The sequence below is a fragment of the Microchirus variegatus genome (genome assembly GCF_963457635.1).
Source record: "Microchirus variegatus genome assembly, chromosome: 19".
NCBI lineage: Eukaryota > Metazoa > Chordata > Actinopteri > Pleuronectiformes > Soleidae > Microchirus > Microchirus variegatus.
In genome coordinates this window covers 15,970,537-15,979,425 of record NC_139820.1, presented here as the reverse complement: position 1 = coordinate 15,979,425, position 8,889 = coordinate 15,970,537, and positions in this window count along the sequence as shown.

Genomic DNA, 8,889 nt, shown 5'->3' with positions numbered 1-8,889 from the left:
AAAAGCTGTTGGGCATCGTGACCACCAACCAACCACATGACAAACTGGTATGTAATGTAACGCTGTTGAATGTCCCCCATGTGTGATCAACGAACAATGTAAAATATACACTATACACATGCCTCACAAGGCAGGCCCCTCAAGTCGCTAGGGCCATGCTTGAAAGGCAGAAAGGCTGCCCAGGTTGGTCCGCAAGTCGCCAGATCCAACGAGGACTCTGTTAAAACACCGTGAGACACATTAGTTAAAATTGAGTCTGGGCAACCCGCGTTAGCCTCCCAGACGCAAGGTTAACCAACAGGGCCTCACCTCTGCACCACAAAAAGCACACACCGGCGACCAGCCTCCTCATCTTCACTATCCTCATCCTCGTCATCATCATCTTCTCAAGATCCTTCATCCCTCTCTTTGTGTTCTTGCTGTTAAGTGAGGATATTGCAGCATATTCCATCATTGCCTTTTGCAAGAACAATAACTGGTACAGGCCAGAGCTGCAGCTGCACTTTGTTGATGTGCAAGGTTTCAACCCGGCTTTGCAACCACAGCTGAGGATATCTAACAAAGCCGGAGGAGCATATGGTCATGAATTGTTGCTTTGGTGATCTGTAAATCTGTGGCTTCTGCCTCTCCAATATAGTGGAAAAGCTTGCCAGGTACAACTCTCATGGCCTTGAGTGCCGATACCTTCCCCAACAGGATATGAGGTGGTATCACATCCTGAAAGAGCATGCATGGCCAGAATGGAACAACATTGGTCACCCAGGTTCTTTGCAGTTGCATTCATGTTGAGAACAGAGTCATTCCATTTATTTTTTTTTTTTAACCTGTCCTGTCCAGTACCTTGGGCATGCTCTATGGTTGACTGCATGTTTGTTGGTGTTGAACAGATTTTGCTGTTTGCAGGACGAGTAATAACAGGACTGTAATGCCCGTCCTGCTATTTATGTATGTGCTTTGTTTTTCTTCAAAACTTTGTTTCAATTAGGTAGAGGTGTAGTCAGTGAGAGCTGGGGTTAGGGTAAGTTAAGCTGTACCAAACATTCTCGTTCCTTAACATTTTGGTGTTTTGTGATTAGCTATGACTTCAATAACTCCAGCTTCCTGCTTTAAGGGAGACATGCTAGTTTGTGAAACTACTGCCTTTGTGATTTATTTACATACATTTTTTAAATGTTTCGTCCTTTAAAACTAGACTATGCTCCCTTGGCAACAGCTAGCTGCAACAGCTTATTTATATCATTACTATCCATATTATTGTTCTTCATCAGCATCATCGTATTACTATTATGAGACCACTATGAAACTGTTTACTTTACAGAAAATTATGCAATAGAAATACCACTAGAGGGCAGCATAGGCTTCAGGGTAATACTTTTCTTTCTAGATTTACTTTCTGTTAGAGGTGGAAGATCAGTGTCAGTAATATTTAAGCATTTAAATGTATAAAGCTCTATAAGGCCCTTGTTCAGACCGGGAACCCAGGTCTTCTTTTATCAGATACTCCAACAAATACAGTGTTTAGTATCCTCAAAGAAGAGTGTGTGTGTGTGTGTGTGTGTGTGTGTGTGTGTGTGTGTGTGTGTGTGTGTGTGTGTGTGTGTGCGTGTGCGTGTGCGTGTGCGTGTGTACTTGTAGAGCGACAGTAGCTCAGTGGAAGACCAAGTTTTGGGTTTGATTCCCGGCTCTTCTAGCCTACATACTGATGTACATGTGCCGTTTGTACAGTGGTTCACGCTGAAAATAACATTAACATTTAGCTTCAAACAGTGTTTAAAAAAGGGATTTTTACTAACGTCAACTTTGACCACGTTTACAGCGATACCTGCTAACTTAGAAACATATAATATAGTTAAATCTAAATGTTGTTAAATGTAAATGCTAAATATAAATCCCACCACTACCTCTACCTCAACTTCCACAGTTTTAGCTGTTTAGCTGCCACCACCCGCTCGTTCCTCTTCAAAAGCCCGGATCATTCTACCGGTCTTCACCAGATTGTTACACTCGGCTAATCTTCTCGTTGCTTTTTGCCTCGCCACCAATTCTCTGATTTATGCCTTTTTGTTTTTTTCCTAGGATCACAGATCTCAGTTACAGTGTGTTCAGCCCCTGCATGGTTTTAAGCCTGAGACCTCGTTTTTACCCAGCCTGGCTGAACTGACCATCCTTAGTTTCTATTTTTGATTGCTTGATTTGAAAGGATTGTTTGAACCTTGACTGTGTTTGTTTGTCTGCATCTGTGGGCTCTGGTGGCTGCCAAGTCCCTCCCTGATCCAATTCCTTGTTGGGCTCCACCAGCACCAGGACCTGACCTGGGCTAAAGCTCTGAGCTTTTCTTCTACTCGACTGCTGAGCCTCCGCCAAGGATCCCGTTTGGCGGCTGACTGCTACGTGGATTTCTGGACTGCTGATTCCGGGCTGGAGCGAGTCATCTCCTCATGGAGTATCCATCCATGGTTTGAGTGAGCAACTCCAGGATGAGCTAGCTGCGCACAATGAACCTTCCAGTCTTAACTCTATTGTCTCTTGAGCAATCGGGGAGAGGCACCACGAGAGGAGCATGCGCTCACACCCCCAACCAGCAACTTGCAGCCCGTTTCCGGGTGCCATCCCGACCTTTTGCCCAGTCGGACATGCCCGCACCATCTTCTGCCTGCTACTCGGCTGAGCCCATCTGTCACCAGAGGAGCGCCTCCGCAGGATCCAAGCCAGTGGGTGTCTGTAATGTGGTTAGCCTTGTCACCTAATATCCACCTGTCCGGGTCAGCCAAAAGAGGGGGCTCATCATTAGCAGTTGGGGTGCTGGTGAGCCAAGATCCTCTCCCTCAACCCGGCTGTGGGTCAATGCTATGCTCGTTTTGTCCTGCACCTCTCTGCACCTCTCTGTCCCTAACAACCTAATAGATGAGGAGCTCTCGAGCCAGCTTGGACTTCCTCTGGAGCCTCTGTGGATCCCTATCTGTGCCCAAGCACTCAATGACCACGAGCTAGCCAGAGTGAGCTGGAACTCGCAGGTAATCATTCTAAAAGAACTTACCTTTCACATTATAACTATCCCTAGTTCTCGGTTGTTGTTAGGTTTTCCCTGGTTGGCCAGGCACAATCCCCAGATAGACTGGGTACGGGGAAGAGTTATGGGAGTAACCTGTCTCCCTAGAGATGACCAGAACTTCCAGACCTTTCTGCCGCTCCCCCGGTCTACCATGACCTTGATGAGGTTTTCAGCGGAGGAGAGCCCTGTCTGTTTTTTTATTTGTCGAGAAAAAGGATAAGTCTCTTCATCCCTGTATTGAGTTCCGTGGCCTTAATAACATCACAGTAAAAAAATAACCTGCGTGGGTGACAAGTGGAAGACCGCCTTCAACACGGACCACTTTGAGTATTTAGTATATCAAAGGCTGCCTTTTGTGCAGCAGTGTTTCAAGCCCTTGTAAACAACGCCCTCTGAGTTCCTCCTCTATCACTGCATTTTTGTCTATTTAGACGGCATCCTAATCCTAAAATTTCGAACAACATATCTATCACGTATGCCAGGTTCTCACCCGTCTGCTCGAAAAATAGGCTGTTTGTCGCCTCCTGTGACGTCTTCGCGCTCCTGGGCGCCCCTGGTTCCACATCTTTGTATTTTGTCTATGGCCTTACCCCTTCCCAAGCTAACTCTGTCTTTCTCATGATAGTAAATCATTTTTCCAAAGCTGTCCACTTTGTCCCTTTCCCTAAGCTCCCCTCAGCCTCTGGAAGTGGGCTCCTGCTTCTACATGTAATGTGCATCCACGGGATCCTCTCTTCCCCTCTGACATTGTTTTGGACCAGGGCCCCAGTTCATCTCTCCCGGATCCTAACAGTGGAACATTTTTTGTCTCAGCCTGAGACCCTGATTTTTTTTTCCAGCCTTTTTGTTTTTTTTCCCTTTTGTCAGTGGACTGACCATCTTTAGTTTCTATTTTAGATCCATTAAAAGACTTTTGACTGTTTGTATGTCTGCATTTTTGGGTTCTGATCCTGTCTGGTGGTGGTGGTGTGTGTATTTGTGTGTGTGTGTGTGTGTGTGTGTGTGTGTGTGTGTGTGTGTGTGTGTGTGTGTGTGTGTGTGTGTGTGTGTGTGTGTGTGTGTGTGTGTGTGTGTGTGTGTGTGTGTGTGTGAGAGCTCTCCTGGGTATGCAGCCCTGCATGGCAGAGATAAGACCACCATCTACTCAGAAGCCTGTTTCTGAGGAATTGGAGAGCTGTCCCCAAAGTCCACCACCGTCCATCCCTCAGCCTCGACACACTCGTGCCACCTCCCAACTGTCCGACGGAACACTTCAGCTTCTGTGCAGCTACTGACAGACAGTGTCGTGTGTGTCGCGCTCATATTTACATGACCACGGAAGTTCTGCAACGTCCGGCAGGTCTCTGTGTGTGTACGTCTGTGCTGCTCTATGACAGTGAGCGACAGGCCTGAAATTCCTGCCTTCTTTCTTTTATCTTGATAGTCTTTTATCAGAGCAGAGCAGCCCCCCTCCCCCCACCCACCACACACACACACACACACGCACGCACGCACACACACACACACACACACACACACACACACACACACACACACACACACACACACACACACAGAGCTGTAGTAGCAACTGCAACCACAGCCCTCTGCCTAGTTTATCTGCTCTGCTGTTATCGGCCATAATAATACTCAAATACTCATTCACACAGACCTCTATGCATTACATTATATTATATTAGCATCATCTATAGGTGTTTCATAAAGACAACATATAGGATATAATTCAGAGGACATATAAAGGACAACTAGAGGATATAGGACACACAGCAGTTTCAGTTTGAATCAAAAGTAAATAATCCATGTTTCCTGACCTCAGCCTGTGGTCATAAGGATGGACTTTCATGTGAGTGGATACAGGCCACTTAGTACCAACACAGTGCTACAGTTACCATGTCCTGATTTGCATCTGTCTTAACTGAAGCTTATATTTTTAAGATACTGTTTCAATGAAACTGCTGCTTTACAGTGTTACAAATAAAAAAAGCCCCCAATTCTTCCCAAATGGTTTTCTACCTTGATTGTAAATGAAAAATGACAGAGGAAAGTTGGAAAAGTGCTTTGACTAGCAAATGACCGGGACAGTGGCAGGTTTGTTCACAGTATATATTTCCCTCATGATTGTAGCTCTTCCCCTCATTTGCATTACTGTGTTCCACTCTAAGCTTGACTGGACCACAAAGAAACTGAGTCTTTGCATTTTATATTTGCTTTGTTCAAATGTCTGTCACACTCTTTTCCTTATCAGAGGCTGTATGCACATCACTCTCCGTCCTCCTGTAAGCACTTCCTGCTGCCAGGAATTTCTGTCTGACTACTTTAACATGGCCGCCACTGTCACTGCCTCATTAATGTGGCCGTCTGTAGTCGACTGCTTCATGGTTGATGTGTTGCGCATTCCGTTAACTGTTAATCATCTTGAACCATTCTGGTTATTTCTCTGTGACCCCTGGTAACCCAGAACTGCTGCTCTTTTTCTTTTTCTCTGTTAACCTCAGTCAAAATTCCAGTTGATCCACACTTTCTGCAATACTCAGATCAAGAACCATGCCACATTTATAATGACCTACATCACCTTTCTTCCTCATTAAGGTGCTTGGTTTGCACTCTAGTCGTCTTATATATATATTTAACATATATATGTTTAGCTCATGTTAAACGGATCATGTGTTCATCTTTACGTGATCCCAGAACCAGTGTCACTTATTCTGTTTTTTATTGCTTTCATAATATCAGCCACTGATCCTTAGAAATACACTGTGTATTTCATGGGTGTCAAACTCTGGCCCGCGGGCCAAATTTGGCCCGCCGTGTAATTTCATTTGGCCCTTGAGGCAATATCAAATTAACATTAGAGCTGGCCCGCCGGTATTATACAGTGGCACCGCCGCTCACCGCTAATACTACAAATCCCATAATGCTCTGCTGTTGTTTTGTATTCATTGTTATTTTATTTTCAAATTTATTAGCTTGTGGAAAAAGTTAATGTTGATATTTACCTCAGAAGGCTGCAAATAGAAAAGAGGCATTAAATTTTTTATTTAAATTTTATTTAATATGCCATTGATGTTTCCTCGTTTGTTTTTTGAAAGTTGATTTTGCACTATTAAGTTATATAAGCGTTGCTTGTTCCATATTCAGTGTTAAAGCAAATCAGTGTAGCAAACTGAGCAATAATTAACGTTCTATTCATGCACTTTCTCTTGCTACTTCAAGGCTTGAATGTTTGATTCATTCATTATTGTTATTTTATTTTCAAATGTATTATTAGCCTGTGGAAAAAGTTTATTTTGATATTTACCTCAGAAGGCTGCAAATAGAAAAGAGGCATTCAATTTTTATCCATCCAATATCTACCGCCTATCCTGTATTTAAGGTGCATTCAATTTTTATTTAAATTTTATTTGATATGCCATTGATATTTTTTAATTACTATTATTATTATTTGAAACTCGATTTTGCATGTCACTATAAAGTTATATAAGCCTTGCTTGTTCAATATTCAATGCAAAACTTGTTTGGGTCCCTATTAAAAGGTTAATTTGTTCAACCTTGGCCCGCGGCTTTGTTCAGTTTAAAATTTTGGCCCACTCTGTATTTGAGTTTGACACCCCTGCCTTACACACTTTAGACGAGGACAAGAAAAAACTTGATAAGAATCATTTTTTTCAGTCCAGAGCTGTTCAAATGTCAGCTCTGCTAAAGAGGCGTGTCCTTAGTTGAAGTCAAGCCCTCCCATGAACATCTCTTAGCCCCACACTTGCTGGAGGTTGGAGAAGTTGTTCTTGGAGACGTCAGCTTATGTTGAGAGTGTCACTTACTTGGCTGTGTTACTTTATCTGAGTTCTGCTGCTCATCTGTGACACCCACTCAGGTAGGTCCCTCACCCTAAAGACCTGGTAAAAACACTAAGTACAGCACTTTTGTGTGTTGTTAAATGATTAAGGGTTCAATGTATTGTTATTTAATATCTTACAGTTGAATCAAATTATCATTGTATTCAAATGTATCATCTATGAAAGCGTATTAATTGTTTTTAAATGATTGAATATATTACATGCATACATTAAAACAATGAATGCTCAAGTTTATTAACCATGTTTCTTTGTGAGAATTACATGCATCCAAATGATAGGAACATTGTTCTAAATTCTCTGTACAATAATCTGTGTCTACAACAGCATAACATGCTCATATCATGTTTTGACATTACATTGAACAGATTTATATTTATCAGATAAGAGTCATTGCTGTATCTGGATGTATTTAGCCTCGTGTTTATCACACTGAGCCTCAGCGACAAGAAAAAAACTTGATAAGAATCATTTTTTTCAGTCCAGAGCTCTTCAAATGTCAGCTCTGCTAAAGAGGCGTGTCCTTAGTTGAAGTCAAGCCCCTCCCATGAACATCTCTTAGCCCCACACTAGCTGGAGTTTGGAGAAGTTGTTCTTGGAGACATCAGCTTATGTTGAGAGTGTCACTTACCTGGCTGTGTTACTTTATCTGAGTTCTGCTGCTCATCTGTGACACCCACTCAGGTAGGTCACTAACCCTCACCCTAAAGACCTGGTAAAAACACTAAGGACAGCACTTTTGTGTGTTGTTAAATGATTAAGGGTTCAATGTATTGTTATTTAATATCTTACAGTTGAATCAAATTATCATTGTATTCAAATGTATCATCTATGAAAGCGTATTAATTGTTTTTAAATGATTGAATATATTACATGCATTACATTAAAACAATGAATGCTCAAGTTTATCAACCATGTTTCTTTGTGAGAATTACATGCATCCAAATGATAGGAACATTGTTCTAAATTCTCTGTACAATAATCTGTGTATACAACAGCATAACATGCTCGTATCATGTTTTGACATTACATTGAACAGATTTATATTTATCAGATAAGAGTCATTGTTGTATCTGGATGTATTTAGCCTCGTGTTTATCACACTGAGCCTCAGCGACAGTTGTGCTATTGTTCAAATGTAAATCACACTAAATAATTGACGCTTTAACCTGTTGAAGCTGTTTTTACATATGACAAATTTTTCTGATAAATATGTTGTTTTTAATCTGAATTTGACTGATTATACAGCAAATCTAGTGGTGTTTTTGCAGATCTAAGATTTAGACACACTTATATCCACACACACACAAACACCAAAGGGAATGGAATTGGGCTTGTAATTGGAGGGTTGGGGTGCCCCTGAGCAAGGCATTCAGTCGCCCACTGCTCATGTACCTGGCTGCTGCTGTGTAAAAAGGATCATTTCAATGCAGAAGTCAAATTCACTCTCATTTCTGGCACACACACACACGCAGGCACGCACACACACACACACACACGTCACGTCAGTCTTTGCTCACTTTGACTTCAGATGCTTTCAAACACACCATCAGGTCTTTTTGTCATTTAGTTGGTGTGTTGTCTCCCTGAGGATGCATATTTCTTGCATTCTGACACACCTGTTGTAGAAGGACCACTGAAAAACCGTTTGGTCACTGGGTGCAAGAGTACACACACATATATATATATATATATATATATATAGATCCATTTATTTTAGTCATTACGTTCAGCCACAGTCAAATGAGGATCCTAGAAAAGGAAGTTTGAAGAAACCTGCTGTCCAGAGATCTCGTCCTTGTTAACTTCAACTTACACTGGTGTAGTGGTTGAAGTGATAAAGTATCTGCTTCAATCAAAGTCACTCTAAATCACACAGCTGCCACTGAATAGAGTAGTGTTTTGGTTTTCAGCGTAACCATGGAAGTTGAGGAACATTGTGTGTGAATTATGTGAAAAAGTGGCTGCTCACATGTCTACTGCAGC